Raw genomic sequence first — 9,170 nt, forward strand, 5'->3', positions numbered from 1 at the left:
ATTATTATTACTGTTATTATATGTTATATTAACTTTGTATTTCGCAATCTTGTCATCAGCCAGACAATTTAACCAAAGGTTCACAAGTGTCTAATTTGGGGCATGTAATGTACCTTTGACATGTCCACACCATTAGCAGGTATGTAAATGATAAAACGAGTTGCAATTTTTAACACGCATCTGCACTTTGTGCAACGGACGGCACGATGATTTAGGTTGGCACTTGCCGACCTGGGTTGGCTGTAAAGCCCCGCATATGTATGAGGAACTCCTCTGAGGAAGAAAGCGGTTTACCTACGGAATGGGCAGGCTATGAAAGGAGAGAGAATTGTTGTGATGTAGAGAGAGAGAGAGAGAGAGAGAGAGAGAGAGAGAACAGCCACACAGAGACGGAAGAAGCCTGGGCGTATGCACAGAAAGCATGGCATCAAGCGAGTGTGCTGGTGTTTACTTGACAGAAGCTAAGCCGGTAAGAGCAGTTAGCTTCGGGCACAGAGGAAATGAGAGGTACGATGACTCAAAGTAGAGAGTGGTGCATGTAACCTGTCTCAAGTGGCTAGATACACTATGTGATCAAAAGTATCATACGTTTTTCATATTAGGTGCATTGTGCTGCCACCTACTGCCAGTACTCGATATCAGTGACCTCAATAGTCATTAGACATCATGACAGAGCAGAATGAGGTGCTCCGCAAAACTCACGGACTTCGTACGTGGTCAGGTAGTTAGGTGTCACTCGTGTCATATATCTGTAAGCGAGATTTCCACACTCCCAAACATCCCTAGCTCCACTGTTTCTGATGTGATAGCGAGGTGGAAAGTACTATGACAGTTAGGCGGGAGGTGAGAAAACTTGTATATCATGGTCGAGCAGCTGCTCATAAACCACACACCACGCCGGTAAATGCCAAAAGGCGCCTCCCTTGGTGTAGGGAGTGTAAACATTGGACTATTGAGAAGTGGAAAAACATTGTGTGGAGTGACAAATCACAGTACACAATGTGGTGATCCAATGTCATAGTGTGGGTATGGCGAATGCCTGGTGAACATCATCTGCCTGCGTATGTAGTAAAAATTGGAGGTAGGGGTGTTATGGTGTGGTTGTGTTTCTCATGGAGAGGGCTTGCACTCCTTGTTGTTTTGCATGGCACTATCACAGCACAGGCCTACATTGATGTTTTAAGCATATTCTTCCTTCCCACTATTGAAGAGCAATTCGGAGATAACAATTGATCTTTCAACACGATCGAACACCTGTTCATAATGCACGGTCTGTGGTGGAGTGGTTACATGACAATAACATCCCTGTATTGGACTGGCCTGCACAGTGTCTTGACCAAAATCCTATAGAACACCTTTGGAATGTTTTGGAATGCTGACTTCATGCCAGGCCTCACCGACAGACATTGATACCTCTCCTCAGTGCAGCACTCCGTGAAGAATGGGCTGCCATTTCCCAAGAAACCTACCAGCACCTGATTGAACATATGCCTGCGAGAGAGGAAACTGTCAACAAGGCTAAGGGTAGGCCAACACCATATTGAGTACCAGCATTACTGATGGAGGGTGCCATGAACTTGTAAGTTATTTTCAACTAGCTGTCCAGATACTTTTGATCACATAGTGTACATGAAATGGTAATGTGGCTGCTGCGTTACTGGAACATTTGAAAAAGGTACAGTTATTCGCTAATATTATATGCTCGTCGTCTTGGTTGAACATTAACTTACATTGCATCGGCATCACAATGCCTATCCTTGTGGTCAAACCGTTCTGTTCTGTGGATTGGACAGCCTTTGATTTAGAGACAAAATTGTGGCTTGAGTATGTAATGTTAGAGAGATTCATTAAGTGGTGTTGGGATCAATCATGTATAACTCCAGCTCACAGCTGTTAGGAATTGTGGGAACCTTGAGCGCAACAGTACGTCATGGATGTGCTGTGTCCTCATGAGTTAGACAGTATCACGGTGCCATTTTTCAACATGACAATACTCTTCCAAATATTAACAGTGTCTCAATGAGCTGTATGTATGATTTGAGGTACTCCTTTGTCCAGCAAGATCCCCAGATCTGTCCTCAACAGAACATGTATGGAACCAGCCTGGACAGCATATCTCTCTCAGTGTCAGCATCTGGGAAATCAAGGAATAGTTACAACAGTTGGAGGCCAGTTTGCTTCATCAGAGGATACAACAGCTTTGACACCCTTCCCAACTGAATCAATGCCGGCATCAGTGTCAGAGGGGATGCAACATCATACTTATTAGTGGGCTCGTATTGTCAAGTTCTTTCTTGACTCATTTTTGTAGTCACCAAAATAACATCATATACCGTCTCAGCCCATACAGTTTCATTTTGTTTCTTCCTATCCTTCCAAGTGCTGCACTTTTTGTTTCAGCCAGTGTGTTACATCACAATTTTCTTATTGTATGCCACACAAGCATTCTATATTGAGTGACTCATATTCATGAAAGTATTTTTGACACCACACATAGGTGATATATAAATTGCACCTGAGGATAAGATTCCTGGAACATTTTACAGCAGACCAGGACACTGTTGAGAAGAGAGTACCCTTTAAGGGTTGCATCAGCTCCTTATTTGACAATAAACAAACTAAGTGAAATGGACCATGTGTATTAACATTTTGGCTGAATGCAAGAAAGCTTAGATCAACTGTTTTAAAATCTTCTACAGAAGTTGTAACACCAAGATGAGGCCACATGTGCCATTCACAACATAAATTGTACTGCATTTGTGTGATGAGCTGTTGCAGAATTCTGATGCACATTCGTAAATCACATTCATTAGATCCCATCAAGAAGGAGAAAATTCTGAAATGACGAATGATCCAAGGTATACATTAGCAAGAGACATGAAAATTTGAAAATTTTATATATACAAATCAACATAGTGTGCGAACTGTCATTTTATCCATCCATCAACCTAGTGCCCTGTATGCAGCCAATGACGTATCATGACTGATAGGTAGAGGTCTGCGCGGATGCGGATATCCGCAGTATTTGTTACTTGGTGGGTGAAGTCGCGACCGGCGCGGATATCCGCGGGTCATCTGCGGATAATGATCAAGGCATCTGCCCAGTACGTATGTTGCAATGTTAGTTGAAAACTTCAAGTCTGTTGACATTCTTGGAATCTTGCAGGGCCCGAGTAGAGCGGATATCTGATGTCCTCAGCCCCTGGCTACGACCGACGTAACTGTATCCAAGAGACCTGCGCCTAATCCGTTTCCGCGACCGTGTCTTTTGTCACAGAGTAACATATCTTTGTCTGTGCTTTTGTGTGGCCTGTGAAGTGCTCTCTGGGTGGCAAACCTGCCCACTGCCTACCACACAGGTGCCCGTTGCAATTTTCCGCTGCCTTCAGTCAGCGCTTTGTAGTGACCGAGTGACAACGTGCATCGTAGCAAATATCAGTGAGAGTTCTTTCTTCAAATGAACACCATATCGATGGATACAATTTCGTGTAAGGTGAAAAAAGGTGATTTTACATTAGTGAAGGAAAACAAATTGAAATCGCCAATTTGGAAAACATTCGGATTTGTATTTGACGGCAACGAAAAGATAAAAGATATAGTGGCTTGTTTTGCATGTACGAGGGCTATCCACAAAGTTTATTAAAAATAAATAAAGTATTGGAAATTTTTTATTATATACAGATGAAAGCCACACTTAAATACTACTTTTCTACATAGTTGCCATTTAAATTAAGGCACTTATCGTAGCGATGGACGAGCTTGGAAATTCCTTCGTCGAAAAATTCGGCCGCCTGCGCCTTCAACCACGTGGTTACCTCTTGAAGCTGTGCGTCGTCATCAAAACGATGCATAGCCAACCACTTCTTCATTGTTGGGAATAAGTGGAAGTCGCTCGGTGCCAGGTCGGGACTGTACGGCGGATGAGGAAACAACTCCCCACTTAAAAGATTCGAGAACTTCACGAGTGGCATTTGCCGTGTGGGCCCGGGCGTTGTCGTGAGTCAGCAAGATCTTTGAGCCCAACTTTCCCCTGCGCCTGTTTTGTATTGCTCTTCTGAGGTTGTGCAGAGTTTGGCAATACCTTTGAGAGTTTATTGTAGTGCCTCTTTCCAGGAAATCCCCAAAAATCATATTTATACCGGGTTACTGATTAACCACGTGGTTGAAGACGCAGGCGGCTGAATTTTACGACGAAGGAATTTCCAAGCTCGTCCATCGCTACGATAAGTGCCTTAATTTAAATGGCAACTATGTAGAAAAGTAGTATTTAAGTGTGGCTTTCATCTGTATATAATAAAAAATTTCCAATACTTTATTTATTTTTAATTCCAAAACGTAATGTACTTTGTGGATAGCCCTCGTAAAAAAGTATATTCCTACACTGGACACAAAAGTGGAACTTTAAATTTGCTAAAACATTCGTGTGAGGCTGGACAAAGTAGCATAATTATTTATTTAAACACCAAGAGAGACGTGAAAGTTTATGAAGTTCCACTAAATTTGAAGACAGCCGCGACAAAAAAGCTTATCCATCTTGTCAGCAAAGACATTTTACCATTCGAAGTTGCGTGTGGATCTGGGTTTCTCGAGACGGCACAGTTTCTTATTGACGTGGGGGCCAAGTACGGTGCAGTGAGTTTTAAGGAACTACTGCTACCTCATCCAACCACCATATCCAGAAATTTGAAGGAAACGGCCGATCGTCTGCGTGAAACTGTTTCCGCAGAAGTGAAGAATATATTCAGAGATATAGGTGGAGCACTAACTGTCGATTTATGGACTGATTCGTACCGTAAAATAAACCATATGGGAGTGACTGCACATTATGTTATTATGAAGAAGTGAAACTTGAGGATCGAGTGTTGTGCACCAGAAATTTTGAGAGTGAGATTAAAAAACAGTAGAAGACATTAAACTTGAATTGATTAAGATACTACGGTCGTTCGGTTTATTCAGTGCTGTGAATAACATCGTGTTCCTTACGGATAGAGGTCCAAATATTGTGGCAGCACTTCGCCAGTACAAGAGGCTCTCGTGCTCAGCACACATTCTTAATACTGTGCTGGAGCACACGACTCGAGGAGACGCGAATGATGAGAAGAGTGATGTGAAGCGACTAATAAATTCCTGTCGAGCTATCACAACTTTCGTTAAAAGATCTGGTCTTCAGAATCGTCTTTAGAAATCATTGAAAGGAGATATAGACACACGATGGAACAGTAAATTGAATATGTTTGAGTCTGTTAATTCACAATGGTTTGAAGTTCTTTCAATTTTGTCAGAGAAAAATCAAGATCATTTGACTTATTCTATAGACAAGAGGATGTTGGAAGATTAATAGCCTTTCTGACATCATTTAAAATAGCTTCTTGTGATCTCGAAGCCTCCAAAACCCTTACGCTTTATTTATGTGTGTTGCGGAAGTTAAAACTTCTCTCCTTCCTTGAAAAAAATGATGGTGACAGCCCATTTCTGATAGATTTAAAGAGTACAGCCAAATCTATTTTAATCAGCAAATGGGACATAACAGTAACCCATAAACTTGCAACGTTTTTGAATCCAAAATATAAAAACCTAAAATTTCTTAGCAGTGGCGAAAAAGATGAAGTTGTAAAGGAAGCGAAAAATTATGTTGCGAGAAATTGTCCACAGTTAAAAGATAAGGAGGAAACAACATCTGGAATTCCTGCAAAAAAACAGAAGTCTGACGTACTTTTTAATGAATTTGAAGATTCCTCAGATGATGAATCGACGAGAGATCTTGAATTTGCATCAGATGCAATTCTCAGATATACGAATGATAAAGTCCAATTTTCGGAAGGCATCGACCTGATAGCTTGGTGGCATGGACGTGAAAACGTCTATCCGCATCTTTGCAAACTCGTATACTTCGTGTACTGCATTCCAGCGTCCAGCGCGCCATTTGGGGGAAGCTTCTGTACTGCGGGACAAGTAATGCAGGACCGACGCACGTCTTTGAAGGCACCGATGATTTATGGCATCATGTTCCTGCATAGTAATCTCCCAAAGTAAAAAGGTATAGGTACAGCTTTTCTTACTTCACTGTATTTTTTGGGCTCATCTGGATTAGTTACAATTTTTTTCCATCTGATTCTTTCTTTCACAGAATTTGAATCAGAAGCAAGCAGAAGATGAAAATATTTAATCTGAAGCTTGTGAGTCTTTATTGTAATATTTATAGTAAAGAATTTCCTCGACATATTGATGGTATTTTTGATATTCCCAACAAGGACATTTAAGTAGCATTAGGGAAAAGAAGGAAATATTTAACAAGCAATTTGTTTAGTTGTAATTTTTATATTAAAGAGCTCAATTTTAAGTTTTTACTCTTCGCAACAAGAACATTCAACAGCTAACACGTCAATATTATTAAACTAGGTAATGATGATCTCAAAAGTGCCTACCTAAATTTTAGCGTGCACTACAGTAACATTTGCAGCCGCCGAGCATTGTCGCTCTTTGTGAGCAGTGAAACAGCCCGGCCAGAGCGGTGGCACGGCGGGCCTTGTAATTTATTACAAGTGGGACTTAAACTACGGCTCACGACCGCCAACAAGCTGTGACTGCGATAGCCCGTAAAAGATTATTCTGATCACATTGAAAACTTACAAAATATTCAAATCATCCAAAATAATAATGTCTTTTAATTTACCAGCCAATTAGTAAAGCTGAGGGCTGAAAGTCGTAACAAAATTGAACATTTTAACTGTAACTCGGTATTGCTTAACAGGGAACAGTGCCTAACATTTGAAGTTAAGGGACAGTGGTTTTTATATAGACATCTTGAAATTGTTTGCAATTCCTTTAAACTCTGAAAAAAATTATTTTTTAACATTGAAAGTATTAACTGCGAAATCTACTGCAAATTTTGTCTCAGTAATTTAGACCAATGTTGAGGATGTTTTAAAGTGTGAAAAACTTTGTTTTGTTGAGAATGAAACAGACATTTCATTTATCGCTAGGTCTTAATTCGATAAATCAGCCAAAAGGTGAGGTTCGAGATTTCAATCGTATTTTTAGCTAAAGCTAAATGGACTCCTAATTTCTATAACCACCGATTCTGTTGTCACTCTTCAGAAGACGAGTTATTTCTTCCAGACAACGTCAATTATTGCTGGCAGTTTAACTTTTTCACAGGTGTGCCAGCGTTTTGCAGTGAAGGCCAAATACTGTAAATATTTTCACTGAACGCGTAAGCTATAATATAACCATCAGCTGACATGAATGGCTTCAAAATTTGACACATCCAAGCAGTGAGTACAAAAAAACTGTCGGTGAATGATGCAATGTGCTAGTAACAGTTTAAAACCACCATTTTCAGCTGCCTTGGCACAAGAGCAGCGAAATATAATTGTTTTTATACACGTATTTTCATCATTTGATATTATTACACTGAATTTTGTTTTTTTAAATAGCATTTCCAATCTCACGAGATCCGAGCCGCTACTGTGTGTGCTCCGGAGCGCCAATGCTTTCCTGTTTGGAATGGTCTGCTTTAGAGTAGATATAGAGCATTTCCTGTGATTTAAGAAGTCAAAAGTAGTTCAGTTGTCGCAGAATGGCACCCTTACAATAACTATGTCATTGCATACCATAATTCTAAGTACTCCTGTCTATTACTATTAATTACTCATCCAAAACTTAAATATATGCTGATGCACATAAGGAACTTGTGGATGTGGATTGTACTTTTCTTATCCGCGCAGACCTCTACTGATAGGGTACTTATCCAGTTTCACAGAGAATCAACCATACCCATATACAAGCTCTTATTACAATGGGAGTTACCACTCCCAAAAGCATTTTAATGGTACTGCCAGCTCTTTTACCCTCAACTCCCCCAACCACCCACCCCCACCCACAAGTCCTCCAGGTGGAACCCATGCACCCTTTCTTTCTGCATCTAGTGTGCACTGCATGGTCAAGTGTGACATCTTGTTTCAAAGGAGTGATTTGAGAGCCATCGAAGTAGTTACCTAAATGGATGTGGAAAACCACCTTAAAACTAGAGCCAGGCCAGCTGGTATATTGGCCCTCATTGTTATTCTGCAAGAAGAATTCGATCTGGGTCCGGCACATCTCCCTGTGTCACAGAAGTGGACACCTTAACACACACTGATATCCAGGTGGAGTAATTTAACTGTCACTGTACAGTTTAATGTTATTCATGCTAAAACCATGGTTTGGAATGCTGACACCCATCTCCCAATACACCCAACTTCTAACTTATTTTTGTTGTTTACAATAAAATTCAGTTTCAGTTGAAGTATGATGATCAGACGAAATACAAAAATAATGTACATGTACACTTTGCTTCCCCATTTAGGGCTCACAAAAGTTATGTGCTCTAGTACAAAAGTATTGGACAAGTTCCCATCCACCACTATGCAAAAATTTTCAGTAGAATATTAAAACGTGCACCTTGTTTGTCATTCTTTCTACAAAATTATCTCAATACTTATATTCAAAGATTAAGTTATTTTAGCTCCATGGCACTCTGCGCAGCTGCATAACACATAGTAGCTTACTGTAAACACAACTTGTATGTACAAATGTAGGAAAATGTTTTCTGAGAAAAATGCCAACAGGACAACCAGCAACCAGTTTGTATAACAGCAGCTGCTTTCGAAGTTAGCAGCTTAATTTCTGATTTACTTGATTAAATTTAGCTGGGATAATCATGAGTACTATTAAGCAGTGTAGCGATAGTTTTATTGTTAATATGTGTATAAATTAAGTTTCTATTATATTCTTTTCTTTTGTTCATGTATACATTAATTTGTTCTGCATCCCTGAACATTTTTCTCCTTGACAGGATCTATGGAACATGATGAATGAATGAACTCTTAAGCAAGTTATTTGGCATGAACCCAATTGTTCCTCCTATTTGGCTACTAATAATTGCACTTTAAATTAAACTCAGTAGCTTGTAAAGAAATTCTAAAAAAATTTACACAAATAAACACAACTTGTACCATTAAACAGACTGGGAAACATAGTGCCAACATGCAAAAAGGAATAAATAATGGCATGCAAAATGAAGGGAGAAGCAAACAAATGGATGATTTAAAATCTGTTTACAGTTGCTATAGCGACAACAAAACCTCTATTGAGAAGAGATTTATTTTGTATTATGTTGAATGGGAGAG

Source organism: Schistocerca gregaria, chromosome 3, assembly GCF_023897955.1.
Source record: "Schistocerca gregaria isolate iqSchGreg1 chromosome 3, iqSchGreg1.2, whole genome shotgun sequence".
Taxonomy (NCBI): Eukaryota; Metazoa; Arthropoda; class Insecta; order Orthoptera; family Acrididae; genus Schistocerca; species Schistocerca gregaria.